Raw genomic sequence first — 5,557 nt, 5'->3', positions numbered from 1 at the left:
TGTGATTTTGTTTTCTACAAATTCTAGTGTCTCAATATTTTTTTGTCTTCGAGTTTCAGCGTTTGCACCTATAGTTTGTCATCTATGCCTATAGACAGAGTTGCCAAGGTTTTTAAATTAGTTTTTACTAATTAGTGACTTGCAAATTTTTACTAACAATTTTTCATGCAGTGTTAATGTTAAAAACTTAAAAAATAAAACCAATAGTGATTTTTAGCACTAAGGGAATTTGAAGTGATTTTTATCACTTAGACTCAAAGGTTAATGAACTTGTATGGCTTAATCACTTTCATTTGAATGGATGAATGTTAGCATAGCAAAAATTTGGAATTGGTGCTTAAAATTAACATGAATGTTAGCATAGCAAACATTTGAACTTGGTGCTTAAAATTAACATGAATGTTAGCATAGCAAACATTTGGACTTGGTGCTTAAAATTGACATGAATGTTAGGGTATATAACATTTGGACTTGGTGCTTAAAATTGACTTGAATGCTTAAGGTAGAAAAAACATTTGGATTTGGTGCATAAAAAGAACTTACACTATCTTGAATGCCTTAAGGGAAAATGGACATGTATGCCTAGGCTAGAGAACATTTGGAATTGGAGCTTAAAATTGATGTGTATGCCTAGGCTAGAACACATTTGGATTTGGTGCTTAAAATGAAGTCACACACTCTTGAATGCCATAAAGGAAATTGATTTTTATTTTCAACATCTTTCATTTTTAGCATTTCATTTACACACACTCACTTTACTTTCTTGTTGATGAATCCACATTTTTTATTTATGTTGGCGCCATTTCAAGTTGGAAAGAACCTTGAATGTTTTAATCACAAGTGTCTTCAAGTAGATAGAAAACTTAAAGTTTCATTGGGAAAGAACAAGTGTCTTTTAAATCCCAAGACCACTTACATATTCTCTCCCCTCACACCTTCAGGTGATCTTGGGTGCACAAGAAATAAGTGATTTTCTTTTTCTTTTTTAGGAGGCCTACTTGGGGATTTCATCACCCCTTGGGACGACCTCAACTCTAGTGTTGTGGCAGAGTATAAATAGCAAGAGGTGAATCGAAAGACACCTCTCTTGGAAGAATAATATTGTCACTCTTGGTTAAGCCCCAAAGAACTTTATACCTTTGGGAAGTGAAGGAGGAGATTTGGGTTACCATCTCCCCCTGGCTGTGTGGTAGTATTTTCTTTCATCTATAGATTTGGGCCTCATGTACCTTGTGTATATCAAGGGTACCCCTTAGATAAGCCTTGTTCATCCTAGTGGTAGCTTTATTAGGATTTTTGGTGCATTTAGTATGCTTATTCAAATATTCAAAACCTAGGCCAAACATCAAACAAGTTCTAAGACGAGTGAAATTGTGAGGTAACCTTTCATTAAGTGAAATAGTGGTAAGTGAGGTCTTCTTGACTAACGGTTATTTTTAGTAGTCTTACATTGAAATTGGTGGAGTCTAGTTACATCTTGTTGCAAATTTTTTGGGTTCTTGAAATTTGGGTCTTGTTGTGTTCTTGCCATAACTGATAAAGTCAACCAAGTCAAACATAAGAAAGTGAAATTGTCTAAACCACCCATCTACAAGGAAAGGAAGAACCTAGCACATGGTGACAAACAATTCCAATATGCTATCAAAGACATCCAAAAGGAAGAAGCTAGAAAAGACCATTATGATAGAATTGAATACAATGGAAAACTTTGAAATTGGTCTACCTTCCTAGGAGTAAGCCCAAGGTTTTTATTTCTAGTGAACGAGGATTGAGTTAACCACATAAGTGACCATAATATCTTCCATTTTCTATATTTACCTCCATTTTCTAAACTCCTAGTCTTCCATTTTCAAATTTTCTTCTGGAGAGCTTGAACCTTTAAAACATCTTTTGATATTGTGATGCTAGACCTTTTATCCATAAGAAAAGATTTATCCTAATTACACTTACTTATTTGGGATCACAAGTCCATCTCCAAATAGTGAGTAATCAATTTGGTGTCCTATCTTGCCTAAAGATCACTTGACTATCTTTGGTAGGAAAAAGATACTATTATCCTCTAATCAAACTTTGTTTGCTAAACCAAGGTCTTTTGTCCACACTTGGGTAGTTGACCCTTTAATCACATAAAGTTAATAGCTCTCATCCTCATTTTCTTTTTCTTCTAGAATCTTCCACCCATTAGTTGGTCACTATTGCATGGTACACACATGATAGGAAGGTTGACATTTAATCCCATGTCATGTTTGTGAGAATCATTGAGGCAATCAGAGATGGCGAATCCATTTCCTCCACACACAACTTCATTAGGGAGCATAATCCCCTCTAGTTCGAACCTTGGTATGCCTAACTCAACATCTATGCAAGAACCAGAAGATCCCTTCCATAACACAACTTTGGGGGGTGATGACAAAGAAGTATACCAAGATGAAGATCCTGTTGACCCCAATGATGTACCTAGTGATGTTAGGACATTCCTTGAAGATCCCTACAATTTGGAAATGATGGAGAAATCCATTAGGGAAAACAAGACTGAGATATTCCTAAATTTGGTCAAGGATGGTGTTAATATTCCCCCAAGCTTTTATGAGAGCACCTTGTTTATACAAATTACAAAAGGTGGTGCTCCCGTATTGCCCACTTCAAATGCAACTCCAACTTCTAGCAAAGGGAAAGAAACCATGGTGGCAACTAGTGCTATGCCTACATCTAGCACTTCCACACAATCAACATTTCAATTGAATGTTGAACATATTCAAAAAATCATTAGTGCTATGCCCAATGCTACCACACATGCTAGCATTCCATAATCCACCTTGACATGTACCACTATGGGATGCTTAAATGTTGGGCAAGTACCTACTCAATCAATGACAATTCTAACACAACCAGTGCACTCATCTTATTTACAAATACCAACAAGTATGGTAAAAACATCAAGGTAGAGTTCATGAGTGATAAGGAAAAACTACTGGATAACCAAGGAAATTTGATTGGATTAGGCAAGCAAAAAAAAGTTAAAATATTTTATCTTGATCTTGGTGATTGCTCATGTTTTATTGCTCAAGTAGAAGAAATCTAGTTATGGCACAAAAGATTATGTCATGTAAACTTTGATAATATGGTCAAGATTAGCAAAATTAGAAGAGTAAGAGGTCTTCCTAATTTAAAGAAACCTGATGTTGGATTATGCAAGAATTACCAAATTGGTAAAATGGAAAAGACTAGTTTTAAAAGAAAAAACTATCAATTAGAAGATGTCTTGGAGATTGTGCATATTGATTTGTGTGGACCCATTGGAATAGAAACCTATAATGGAGAAAAGTTTTTTATTCTTTTTGTTGATGATTATTCTAGAATGATGACTATTGTGTATCTGAAAGAAAAATCAAAAGATTTTAAGAAATTCAAATGGTATATGGCTAGAGTAGAAAAATAAATTGGAAAAAGATTGAAATGCTTGAGATCAAATAGAGGTGGTGAATTCATCTCAAATGAATTTAACAATTTCTACATTGAAAGAGAAATCAAAAGACAAGTATCAACCCTTGGTACTCCTAAGTAGAATAGAATAGCTGAAAGAAGAAATAGATCCATCATGGATTGTGCAAGGAAATTAATGATTGAGAAGAATGTTGCTATCAAATACTAGAAGGAAGCTATCAACATTGCAGTTCATACTTTAAACAAAGTTCAGTCGAAGGACTCAAACAAAACTCCCTATGAACTATGGTATGGCTACAAACTCAATGTAAGTTACTTAAAAGTATTTGGCAACAAATGTTATATCTTGAAAGAATCTAGAAAAAGAAAAATTTGATGTAAAAGGTGATGAAGGTATATTTCTAGGATATTCTTGCAGAAGTAAAGCATGCAAATGTCTAAATTTATCTACTCACAAAATCACAGAAAGTGCACATGTGAGAATTGATGAGTTTATAGAAAACACCGAAGAAGAAAGAAAAAGGAACCAAAAGACTACATAAGATTTGTCTACTATGAACTTGGTACATTTCCAAACACATTTGACAAAAAAATGACTTCATCTCCCAAGTTGTCCAAATCTCCATTAGTTGCCAAGTTGCAGGAAGTGCAGACCGAGTCACAGGGACCTGAGTCACATTCAGAGGCTATCAAGTTAATGCATACCAAGTTTGAAGGACCTGAGCCACATATAGAAGGACCTGAGCCAAAATTTGAGATTCAAAATGAAGATAGTACAGTTCATTCAAAAGTCAAAGAGCCTATATTGGCTAAATATGTCAAAAGGCATCATGCACTTGATTAGATCATTGGAGACAAATCAGATGGATCAATGATAAGAAGTAAACTAAAAGGTACATGTTTACTTGCTAAATTTGAACCTAGAAGTGTTAAAGATGCATTAGAAAATGAAATTTGGATTATGGCTATGAATTAAGAAATAGAATAGATAGAAAAGAATAAAACTTGGACTCTTGTACCTAGGCCAAAAGATAAAAATGTGATTGGTATAAAATGGGTATTTAGAAATAAGCTAAATGAAGATGGAAAAGTGTTAAGAAATAAAGTAAGGTTGGTATGTAAAGGCTATTGTCAAGAAGAAGGTATTGATTATGGAAAAACTTTTCCCCTATTGCAAGATTAGAAAGTGTTAGGACTTTACTAGCTTATGCAACTCACAGAGGATTCAAAGTATATCAAATGGATGTCAAATCTACATTCTTAAATGGAATTCTTGATGAGGAAGTCTAAATTGAATAACCAGAAGGTTTTTTTGATCCAGACAAAAGGGACGTGGTATGCAAATTACACAAAGCCCTATATGGTCTAAAACAAGCTCCTAGAGCTTGGTATGAAAGACTACATAACTATTTGATACAGATTGATTTTCAAAGGACAAATGATAAAAATAGTCTATACATCAAGGAAGGACCAGATAAGAAGATTATGTTGGTAGAAATATTTGTGGATGATACCCTATTCATAGGAAATGATGACCTATGAAATGAATTTTTAGAACAAATGAATAAAGAATTTGAAATGTCCATGTTTGGTCATATAAAATTCTTTGTTGGATTGTAGATATAATAGAATAGAAATGGCATCTATATCACTCAATCTAAGTATATCAAAGAGATACTCAAGAAATTTAGAATGGAGGATTCAAAACTAGTTGGAACCCCCATGTGTAGTGGACTTAAGCTTACAAAAGATGATGATTCCAAAGAAGTAGATCAAACCTTATATAGATTAGTGATTGGGAAATTACAGTATGTGGTACATACAAGGCCTAATATTGCCCTGGCAGTTGGGATAGTGGCAAGATTCTCAGCTAAACCCAGAGAAAATCACATGATGGCAATAAAAAAAATCCTAAGGTATTTGAAAAGTACTGAAGACTATGGCTTATGGTACAAATTTGGAGGTAACCTTGACTTAAAAGTATTTACTAATGCTGATTGGGAAAGAAATCTTGATGACAGAAAAAACACTAGTGGTGGAGCATTCTTTGTTGGTAAAAGGCTAGTATCTTAGACAAGCAAGAAGCAAAACCACACATCTCAATCTACAATAG

The sequence above is a fragment of the Cupressus sempervirens genome, chromosome 9, assembly GCF_028749045.1.
Source record: "Cupressus sempervirens isolate cs-2001-9-10 chromosome 9, ASM2874904v1, whole genome shotgun sequence".
NCBI lineage: Eukaryota > Viridiplantae > Streptophyta > Pinopsida > Cupressales > Cupressaceae > Cupressus > Cupressus sempervirens.
Note: the sequence above shows the minus strand (reverse complement) of the source record.